This window comes from Ailuropoda melanoleuca, chromosome 20 (assembly GCF_002007445.2).
Source record: "Ailuropoda melanoleuca isolate Jingjing chromosome 20, ASM200744v2, whole genome shotgun sequence".
NCBI lineage: Eukaryota > Metazoa > Chordata > Mammalia > Carnivora > Ursidae > Ailuropoda > Ailuropoda melanoleuca.
Window position 1 is genome coordinate 7,244,606 of NC_048237.1, and position 11,511 is coordinate 7,256,116.

General features: G+C 45.6%; 2 long non-coding RNA genes across 2 annotated transcripts in view; one reads left to right on the top strand and one right to left on the bottom strand.

Moving 5' to 3' along the window:
* Positions 1-9,814, bottom strand: part of LOC109490112 — a 42,145-nt gene extending 32,331 nt beyond the window's left edge. The window contains exons 1-2 of the long non-coding RNA XR_002143347.2: positions 9,745-9,814; positions 7,772-7,886 (exon numbers count right to left, since the gene is read on the bottom strand). This is a non-coding gene — a long non-coding RNA (uncharacterized LOC109490112). The remainder of the gene's footprint in view (positions 1-7,771; positions 7,887-9,744) is intronic.
* LOC117797262 lies at positions 3,534-11,505 on the top strand. Its single transcript, XR_004622207.1, has 3 exons — positions 3,534-5,156; positions 5,540-5,623; positions 11,073-11,505. It is a non-coding gene; the product is annotated as an uncharacterized LOC117797262 (long non-coding RNA).
* The last annotated feature ends 6 nt before the right edge of the window (positions 11,506-11,511 follow it).

Here is an 11,511-nt window from a genome sequence, read left to right on the forward strand (position 1 = left end):
TACTGTTTTCCAGACAATCAAGATTTATTAGAAAAACTATGATGTCTCTCTCCCGTGAAAACCCCTTCCTCAGTTAACCATCCCACACCTTCATCGCTACTATTGAGTATTATGGTCACTAGATGTCGCTGCTGTCGTTTGAATAAGATTTTCTTCCTGCTTCCAAAAAAAAAAAAAATTCTTATGGTTTTGGGAATTGTTGTTGAGATTTTGGTAAGTGGATGCTATTTTATATATTAACAGATACAGATCACTTATTTCTCAGATGAGGAGAGAAAGAACTAGAACGCTGATGTAACTTGCCTAAGGATCGGTAGGAAGAGAGTGATAGACCCAGAGCTGTAAAACTCTGTTCTCATGTCTATACTTTATAGGCTTTTAGAAAGCAAAAATGTTCCAGATGGGAGCCATGAAGACAATCATCTTTTTAACTAAGACCCAATGAATAATACTTACTACATATTAAGTTCGTTTTGTTGTATTTTTTCCCTGATGGCCTTCTCCTCGGATACTGGATATATACAAATCATGAAAACAAAAGATTGTCCCAGGCCAGATTTTAAAAAGTAAGAGAAGATGACAAAAGCCATCATCTAGGTTCAGGTGATTCCTTCATTCAGAGTCTCCTCCATAAAGTTATTAAAACAAGACAAGCATACAAGACACACACAAACAATCCTAGACAGAGAGCATCTCCAACCCGGCTTTCCAGCCAACAGAAAAAGAAAACCAGCAGCTTTCCTCAGAAGGCTGGAGCTAAGGAGGACCCAGAGGCAGCTGTGAGAGCGATCCTGAACTGCTTTCACAAACTGAAGTGAGGAGGAAAAAAGGAAAGATGAAGGCAAGTTAACTGACAGAGCAACGGAGTGCCACGGCTAAAGCTTCCGTTTATTCCTGCTCCTAAGGGAAAACCAAAAATTCACAACCCCTTGGGTGGGTTGGCAGGCAAGAGATAGAGGAGGGAGCTCTCACACACTTGCTCAAAGTTGTTGGACCCCCTTTTTCAGCCTCCAGAGTGGGAGGGAGGAATGGACGTGACCTGAAAAGAAAAGAAAAAGGAGCCGGCATCTCGACCAGCCTTGGGAAAATCTCCACAGATGAGCATTTTTGTTGCGTTAAGTGGCCCGCATTAGCAGCCTAAACACGTAGGGGAAGGCTAACATTGCCTGTTAATATGATGCGGGAGAGCAATGACAGACCTGGCATCTGAGAGTGGAAGCGCCAGTTTTACATAAAACAAAATGAAACATTTCTGAAGATTTAAGTTCTTAGGATCTGGGTGGAGTGAGTTTTGGGGCGTGCCTCATTCCATAGGCAAGGCATGTCCTGGGACATCAGTTTGAGGGGCTTGTTATGTTATATATTATACACACACACAGACACACACACACATATTTCAACTATCTTTAAAACAATAATTTCTACAGTATGAAAAAATCTTCTTAGTCCATGGATCTGAGGTTGCCTCTGGGAGGAGGGAGAGGAAGAGTCATCCCAGGGATGTCTCCTTTAAACTCCAGCGTTGGGACTGAGAACTGACTAGAAGGTTCTGAAACTCTGCATAAAAATGGTTCCCTCCACACCTCTCAAGCTGCTGCTTTTCTCTTTCACCCACAGAGTTAGAGATAGGGATAGGGACAGGAATAAGGGTAGGGATAGGTATACGGATAGGGATAAGGGACGGGGGAGGGGAAGAAGAGGGAGAAGATGGAAGGGAAAGGTGAGAAATTGAGAAAAGAAAGGAAGAAAAGAGAAGAAAGGGGAAACTGAAGAAATTAAACCCAATTGAATTCCAATTATTGATGAGGTTTTTTTCTCTTCCCCCCACCAAACGAATTAAACTTGCTTGCTCCTTCCTCGCCTTTCTAGCAAACTTCAGCTTGAACAGTGTTCCAGATACATGAAAGCAAAACAAAACAAAACTTTGGACGGGTTGGGAGTAGAAATGCCTGAAAGCCGGAGAGCTGATGTCAACAGTCTGCTTGCTGCTCGGATGTCAACCAGTCGTGGAACGCACGGATCATCCTCATTACTTTTCTTTCCACAGCCCCTTCACCCTCGCTTAGCATCTCCTTTCTCCAAGATTGGCTTGGGACCAGCCAGGCAAGATCAGGGAGTGAGGTTGGCTTTTTCTGCGAGAAAGAAGCCGATAGGATCCACCAAGACTAAAATGCGGAAAGGCCCCTTGTCCCTGCGGGCCCAGCCTCAAATTTCCCGCACACTGTGAAAGTTTTTCGAAACTCCGCGACTCAGTGCGAAGACCTGGTGTTTCTCCTGGGTCGGTCTCCCAGGCCACAGGGGTCACCCATCCAAACCTAGCCTCCCCCTTAATGCGTTTACCTCAGTACATCAAGCAATTCATTTGGAAAATCGAAGGACCCTTTGGGCTCGAAGAACTGATTAGAGAGAGCCGGGATCTCAGGTTTTCCTGTTTGGGGGTGGAGGGGACCATGGACTGACGAGAAGTCGGGGAAAGCCCCGCAGTAAGCAACTGGCCGACAGAGGAATCCGGGCTGTTTTCTCTAAGAACGCCCTTTAAAAAAGCCCTGGAATGTGGTGGTGTCGGCATCAGACGTTGCTTTATGAGACCCGAATTCAGGCTGCTCTAGACGAATTTTGGATAAAAATGGATTATCGCTCCAGACCCAAATATTCCCTGACCTGTTTCCCAAAGCGCTCTGGCGCTTTGCTGGGAGAGCACCGCGCTGCCGGAGACTTGGCGCTTCTGTCAATTGCACAGAGCAATTACTAAGAAAATATTGTGACGATGTTGTAGGGCGGAAGGGGATGTGAGGGGGTGTGGGAGGGGGGAGTTAGTTTGGAGAGCGATTTGCAAAGGAATATTAAGTTTGATTCCCGAGGTCACCGCGGGAAAACGGGTTGGCGTTGGGTGAGCTGCAGAGCTCTTCCTCTAGGTGGCGGACGTTGGTACCCAACAACTGTTAGGCGGGTGCTGACTCCAAACACAGGATTAAGCTTCTTGCTGGTTTAAAAAAAAATAATAGTAATAATATAGAGGTGTGGGGCTGTTTTTCCCCCTTTTGGATATTTATTTATTGTAGGGAAAAGTCATTGATTTTCCTAAGCAAACTGTGTTTCTCCTTCACTTGGTGGAAAATAAAAACTGTTTGAATAAATAAGTTATTTCTGAACATTTTGTTGTCAAAGTGTTAAATGTTCCCGTCATTTTTATTCAAACACTAACATGATTACAGCCAATTATATATTCACCAGTGTTCTTTATTTTAGAGTAATTGTACTTGTCACTAATAAAACAGAGGCATAATGGATCGCTACTGTTCTGGATTTTCAAGCAATTTTGTGTAATTTGATTGAATTATACATCTTATCTGCTACTTTTTTATTTTTATATTTGGGGATCCTATTTTCTTGAAAATTGCAGCTCTATGCTTGTTTTGTTGTTTCTCCAGTAACGTACACTTCGGTAACACTGATAAATAGAAAGAGTCCTTTTGAAATGTCGAAAATCAGCTGTTTTTTTCCCCACCCCTATCCCCACCCCCTCTCTGCACTTCAGCACAGGGAAGACCTGAACTCTGGCTGCCAGGCAGTCTGAACCAGTGGTTGCGCTTACCCGAAAAGTCCAACGCCAAGACAAACTCCCCATTCACCCCAAAGGCAGCCATCTCCCTGCCTGGAGTCTTTGGGGTTTTGTCTCTTTCCTGTAATGATACTGTTGGGTGTCTGGAGCCTCAAACATGCCAAGACAAGCCGACCATGGGTTCAGTTCGTGTGCAATATGTATCAAGGGAAAGAGTATGCACAGCACGGCCGAAAGATAAACTGTATATATTACTCCAATTACACAACCCCCAAATGTCCTACTTACCCAACTAGCACCACCAGGAAATCCCTACCCAGCCCGTAACTGGAATTATCTGCCTACTCGCCTATGTTCTTTTTGGTTTCAGATATACCTAAAGGACTGGGATCAATAGTTTCTCCCTTTTTAAAAGACAATTTCAATAAAAAGATACATGAAAAGACACAAGCGGCTACCCAATATTCACATATCTGAACAAATCAAGAAATAAACGTGACAGCAGGCAGACAGGACATAGGATTTTAAGAGACCATCTCTGCAACTGAAGGAACAGGGAATGTGCAATTCTTTTCCCAATAAATCCCTCCAGTTCCTAGGACACGACTCAAACGCCCCGCTAGGAGCTGCAGCTGCGAGATTGAGCCAAAGGCTCTGACAAGTGCCTTGTGTATGACCCAATATTTATCAATAACAACAACAACAAAATCAAGTGAAACCAAGGCTGGGGATTTTGAACTGTTTCTAAAGCCCTGGCGTGGATATGCACGTGGGTGAAACACATCGCTGGAGATGAGTTGGCTCCATTTGTCCGCCCTGGGGAGCAATCTTGGGGCAAAATCCACTGCTAATTGATCCCAACCAGCCACACTATCAGCTGAAAATGCTTGAGGAGACAAAGAATGAGGAGTGTGTGGTAAAAATACTCTAAGCATTTTTCAAGTAAATCGTGTGTGTAATCAATAGCGTGTACATACATATAAATAGGGAAAGGGAATTACTTCCAATTAATGAGAAAAATAATGTTTCATGTGTAACTCCAGACTTCTCTAAAATCTATTGTCTCCCATCCTTTGATTGTTTTGTGGTCGGACTTCCAGCTTCCTCCAGGAAAACCTGCGAGCCCAGTTTAGTGCTCCGAGCTGGAGAGCAGACACTCGGCCCAATTGGGGGCCGTTGTCTCCTCTTCTGGGCTGTTTACTTCAAGGCCAAAGGGTAGGCTGCTTGGGCAGCGATCCCAGGGCAGCGCTGGGTGTCGCCGGCGGCGGCCGAGGCAGGAGTTGGGACAGCTCCGGAGCGAGCCCCGCGCCGCTCAGCTCCTAGACAGCGCTCGGCCGCCGCCTGCCAGGCTGCTCTCCAAAGGAGCTGGGCTTTTTCAACGTTTCCACTTCCTCGTGGCCTCATCTATCTTATCTCACAGGTTCACGCTCCAAAGAGAAAAGGAAAGAGTGAGAAAAAAAGAAAACCTCTCCACCGTGATGATTCATAGCTCACACGCTCACGAGCCAAACTTTGCCGACCGTGCTTTTTTCGTGAACATTACTTTCTCTCCTGCGTGCCTTAGGACAAACCCAGAAGGAAGATACTAAAATCGGTAAAGAAGAATCGAGGATTGTTTTTAAAATAAAAGTGACCATCCCCACCCCCCGCTACCTTTGTTGTAGATTCTGAAACGGAGGAGTCGGGGTGTTTTGTTTTCACAGGCTAACGGAAACTTGGTCCTGACGCGATTCTGCGTCTAGCTTACCCTGGCCGCTCCTCTCCTCCCCGTATGCGGCTCCTTCCAAAGGGCAGGAGAGAAATAGGGGTATCACTGGTTTCCCCTACTGGGTTCAACACCCCTTACATGTAACTGAATATTCGAATTAACTTCACCTACACGTACCCTAGTCTTTTAACTCGGAGCTGAGGTTTATACACATTATAAGCTTAAAACCATTAACTGGTCTCTATTTTTTTTTTCCGCGTTCATCGTAGCACATGACCTCTTAGCCCGAAAATATTGATCTGTGTGCGTGCTTCCGGCGTGATGTGCAAACACGAGACACCTCGTCTGGAAAGGTAACTATAAGGGGGGGAAATCCGGAAAGGAAACCTAAAAGCAAGTCCTCTAGCTTGATTGCGCTCGGCAGGCTCGGCGGCGACAAAGGAGCGCGGGCAGGGGCGCGGGTGCGCGCGGGGAGGAGCGGCTGGCCCGGGAGCCGGGACTCCGCGACGCTCCTCGCCGGGAACTGTCCGGGTTAAAGCCTCTTGGGGTGAGCGGGGAAGGGAGAGAAGATCAGGACCTTTTGGAAACGCTGCTCCAATAGATTTTCCATCGCTATTAGGAGGGGGAGGGGGGAGACCCACAGGAACCGCAGTTCGAGAGTGAGGAGGCAGGTGGGTATGAGATAGGCAGGAAGTCGAAACTGGCTCATTGGTTTGTCCATCTGGGTTTTTTAAAAGGGAGTTGATGTAGTGGATTAGCAGTTTACTTTCTCTCATTTGACTTTCCCCATGAGAAGAGGGACTCTGTGATAGACGGTGCTCAGCGTGCCTTCTGGCCTGCCCAAGCCGACGCTTGCAGTTTTCCCTCTCCTCATTCCTTCACAGACCATTAGTGGGTTCGAGCGTTTTCTCGAACACGCTCGTCACTGTCCTATACGGACCCTGGGCTGTTCGGTGCTCTTCGTGTACCTTTGAGAGTTGACCACCTGAAAACCGCGACTAACACCGATCCATCTTTCCTCACAAAGACTGGAGTTTGGGGGGCCTGTTAGAAGGGTGCTTCCAAATAGAGGACACTGGATACACCACATTCTCCGAAGAGTGCTATAACGCTTCCCAAAGTAGATTGTTCAGGCTCCTACGGGAAATCAAATTGAAGCTCCAACTAATTAAGGAGAACAGTGACAGGATAGTTAGAAGCTCAGAATTTTGAGGCCTGTAAGTTCTTCTTTCAGCCTGATATATTTATGAAGTCTTTCTTTTTCTCCTTCTTTTGGCGTCCCACTGATGGAAAATCCATTATCTCGTGTGCTGACTTTTGCCAAGTCTCAGGTCCTCCCTTTTCAGACAGACTCCAGGGTTAAAGCTAAAGACCTCCGTCATTCTCCTCATTCTCCTTTCCCGTCACCCGTCCAATGCTTTGTCTTTCTCTTTAGCATTTCCTGACCCCTTTGAAGGAAGAGCTGTGCCATTTCCTCGGGCAAGGAGAGGAGAAAAAGGACCTCTCAGAGCACGCTTGCCCAAAAGGTGTGGGAGCATATCTCCCAACTGGATCAGGTCAAGAAATGGAACAGGCTTGCCCACGCACTATTAGGGACTCAACTCCTTTCGAAAATTGTCTACCCCTGGAGGTCTTGAAGGGCCTGGCAAATAACAGGAAACAAGTAAACGGTAGTGGGCATTTTATATTTACGAAAAATGTGTAGAGTATTTGACTGAAAGGCTCCGAGAGACTTTTTAAAAGTCCTTGGCCCTGGGGTGATAATATTTCATTGTTCATCTCTCTGTGCCTGGCTCTCCATTGGGAAGAAGCTACTCCCGAGTGTGTTTTGTTGCAGACCTCCTGCGGTTTCTTTGGATTAGTATGTACTTGCCTTCAGAAAGCTTGGAACCTCTGACAGCATCACAGAAACCTGCCTGGGGAGTCCCAGGGGTCTCTCCCCAGGCCTTCTTCTTTCTTCACCTTGGACTTTCTCGCTTCCAAAGCTTCGATAGCTTATACCAGTTAAACATTTCGATTCTCGAATACGAGGCTCTCCCATAGTTTTTTTTTTTTTTCCTCGAGGTTCTCAAACAAAATTGCCGGTGCCACAATGTTATGATGGAAGGATGCTGAAATGACAGGCCTAGTAGACGCTTGTCTTAATCATCGGCTTCTTAATTTAGTTTTAGTGCGGTGTGTGTGTGTGTGTGTGTGTGTGTGTGTGCGCTTGTGCGCGCGCACACACACGCTCGCACACATGTGCGCGCCCCCGGGGATATTGGGGGTGCGCGCGTGCGTGCTGAGAGCAGCCGCTTGACAACCTGCAGCTCCCTAATGAGTGACGAGGCAGGGCTGCTGCAGAAAAGTAACACTTCCCTGGTGTGAAGACCTCTTACTGAGAAGTTTAGTTCACTACTGTTCTCGCAAACCTAATCGTATAACCTGCAACCAAAACCCACAGAACAAGGATACAACACGCTAAAGAGTAACTTATAATCACTAAATGTCAGCACCATTACCTGCTGTTAGGAAGGGATTGCAGACCTCGCTCGTCAGTCTCTGGAAATACCTGGATGCCTCTGCGTGAGTTCCACTTGTTCCCAAACGTCACGGGGTCAGGGACTCCCTATGCATCTGCAGGAAGAGAGCTTTAGCCAGACCTTGGTGCCACTCCAAGGACACTCTGTCCAGGGAGCTGAAAGCAAAGTGCATTTTAGGTAAAAAATGGCCCGCCCTCCTTTAACCAGCAGGTAACAAGGGAAAAAAAGCAGTGAAAAACTGACAGAAAGCAGGAAAAAGGCCTTACGGAAGATTTAATGTAATACCGCCAAATGAAAAAACTAAGTGTGCTGCTCCCTACTCAGATGCAATAGGCTGTGGAGCCTTGGTTATTAATTAAAGCTAGAGATGAAATAGTCTAATTCATTTCCCAAGCAATTCTCCTGTTGGAACTGCTCACTCTTTACAAGGCCTGTCCTCTTTTGGGGGGAGGTGATGGGGTGGGACAGCAGACAGAGAAGGAGAGATGTTTACCATTATATATACCAGAAAATTACATTTGCTCTGACTTATGCTTTGATTCGTTAACAGTGTACATTTATAGATGTTCATGTGTGGGAGATCAAGATTAAGCGGATGATGAGAAACTAGTAGAATTTGTTTTAGAGCTGAGACCACTGGATGCCCTCTGTCTTCTGAAAGTAATCATAGGGACTGAGTGAGGTGGAAATACAGAGTTGGGGCTTCATGTGTTTAGGACAGAAGCCCGAGGTGGACGTGGGCAGTCCTTCAAATCCAATTTGCACCCAAATTGACTGGTAGGATTTACAAAGCTCCATCCAGGGACTTTCAACTTGCACAATGCTCTGCCCAAGTACCCCCTCCCCCTCCCCCTCCATTTCATCTAGTAGCAGTTCTAAAAAGAAGCCATTGCTGAGACAAATGTGAGCTGCTGAGTAAATAGTGCATGTTTTTTGAACAAGCCTACCCCCACACCTCTATATATATATACAGTATTCTATCTCACTATAAAGTCCATTAAAATTATTAAAAGGATGATAAATTCACTTCCCCCAGATTGCAAATGACCTCTGTTATCAGGGAGAATAGATCTTTAGAGTGATTATATTAAAGTATAATCTATTTATTCCTACACAAATATCCTATTTTGAGACTTGCATCCATGCAATCCTTAAAATAATATAACACATTCTTAATTTGCATGCAAAATATTTTCCCAGTCAATATAAGCTCCTGGCACATCAAACGAGATTATTACAGCTCTCATTAGCAGACCCCAGTTTTTGCTTTTTGAAAGTAAACAAAAGAAAAACTTATTTTCACCTGCTAAAATTTTATGCAAGATTACAAAACAATGCACACTCAGCTTTGACCTAAGAAACACCTTTAAAACATTAAAAATTCATCAGTCAGTGCTGGTGTTGTATTCAAGGAATGCTCCTCCAGTTTGCTGCTGAGCTCAGATTTGAATAAAATGTCCAATGTTAACAAACAATACCCACGTTTGGCACTTTGTGTATTAAATTGATCAAACAGATTTTAGGAGGCACAATGCACAATTTGTACAGACCTGATTGAGTTAATATAATATCAGCAAATTTTACATCGAAATGATTCTGTTTCTTTTCTTTGTGTTTAAAACCAGCACAGATTACAAATTTTAATGATCTGAAAATGTTTGGTATACAAAATCATGCTTATTTCAGTATTAGCAAAAACACAAGAAATTTTTCAACACAAACATCCAGCTGTGTCTATTTTAAAAGCAGTTCAATGACAGCTTGCACTTATGAGCATGCAATCAGCTAATTTCGCTTTTTTTTCTTCTGTGTTAATCAACACTTTCCTTCCTGCATATCAGAGTACAAATAGTATAGTTACTCCACATCAGTAAATGTTTACGTAACCTGTCCTTTCCCAAGAATCCGGTTACACCGAATCATTTCACGCTAGACCGACTACGAAAACGTACCGGGCCGTCCACCTCAGAGGGAGCCCTTGTGTGCCATTATAAGTGGTGATGAGAAGGGGGGTTGTGGGGGGAGAAATGGGGAGGAGTAGGTGGAGGAATGGAGTGAGGGAGAGGAATAGACGGAGGAGAAGGGGGGGTAGTGAGTGGGGAGGTAGGAGGAAGAGGGGAGGAGGGAGGAAAGTGAGTTGAGGAAAAGTAGGAATAACAGGCCTGAGGAGGGGAGAAGACTAAAAGGAGGAAAGTAAGCAGAAAGAAGAGGAAGGCTCACAGATCTTTCCAACCGGTCCCCAAAGCCCATTAGCTCACCCAGCTCTGTAAGAAATTGGAGCTTAGAAGTCAGTGTTTGGGGCCATGTCACTATCAACGTTGATAGCTGGGACCCTTGAACTTTCCCACATGTAAATATAGCTTAAGTAAGGAAATATGTGGAAATGGGAGGGGGGATACATACATACAGCAGAAGGATAGATGAGGTTAGTCCAACGTTTAAAATTTCTTTATGGTATTCCTAATAGAGATGTTTAAAATCATTAGCTATTTGTAATTGTCTGCTATTTTCTTCAGAGTTTGTTCTTTCTCTTCCTCAGGATTTCAAGGTAGGGAATGGGGTGGGGAGAGGGCAATAACTCCATATTAACCTGAGTATTCTTGTATTCATCAATTGCATTCTTTATATTGGAATTGAACTTTAACATCACACATAGGCATCGCTTTTTCTTCCTTCCTTTTCTTAAATACTAAATCTGCCAGACAATTTGATAGTTTATCAAAGTGAGTAAATGTTTACATTTTATGATTATTTTACAGAGGAGGGGGAAAGTGCCTTTCATTTATGCTTCTCCTCCACTTCCCTCTTCTCTAGGGCTACATCCCCCGTAAAATGTGGTATGTTTCGTACCCATGTGGGATGAAACAGCCTTTGATCAGTGTGCTCCGCACCAAATTCCAATCCCTGGGAAATGCTGGGCCTTAGCCCTGCCCCTGGCCACGGGATCCTTTTAAAGCCCCCGAATCACAATCTCCCCACTCACTTCAGCCTTCAACCGAACCTTCCCAGTTCTAAAGCCCAAGAAGCTGGGATTGTGGGACCCACGTACCCAAAGCTTCTAGTTGCCTTCCATCTGCATTCAGGGTGGGAAAGGGCTGGCTTCAGCATGCGGTTATTTCAGCATTAAGGCCCGCACAAATCAAAAGCATTTGAGAAACGGAAAGAAAAAAGAAAAGAGGGAGTGAAAACAGGAAGGCTTTAAAAAAAAAAAAACGGAAAGAAATAGCCGCCCACCCTTATTTTCCCTCCAATGTCAACAAGCAAAATGAAACATTTCCAGGGTGATCGCTCGCGGCTACTCGCTTCCAATTCGGATTAGAAGCTGAGGAGACGCTCGAGCGGCGAGGAGAAAACGACACCGAGTCACCCAGCGTGTGAGCGACCGTCTGGAGCAGGAGAGAAGGGGAAGGAAGAGACACATATACATAGCATGTGTTACCTGGTTTATTTCGAGATTGTTTGGTATTGTTTTCTCTCTGAGCACCCCTCATTTCGGAAGGCTATCATAGGCGCCCACCACTGAGCCGCCCCCGCCCGCCGCCGCAGCGCCGGGAGCCCCAGGCCCGGCTTCCCCGCGGCGCCCGAGCTCCGAGCTCGCCGCCGCCCGGCCGCAGGAACTGAGTAAGTAACCCCTGTTTGGCCCCGCGCTCGCCAGCCCACTTCCTCCTCCTCATCCCTCCGTTTCCAAACCCCATCCAGACCCTCCTCCCCCAAGGTGC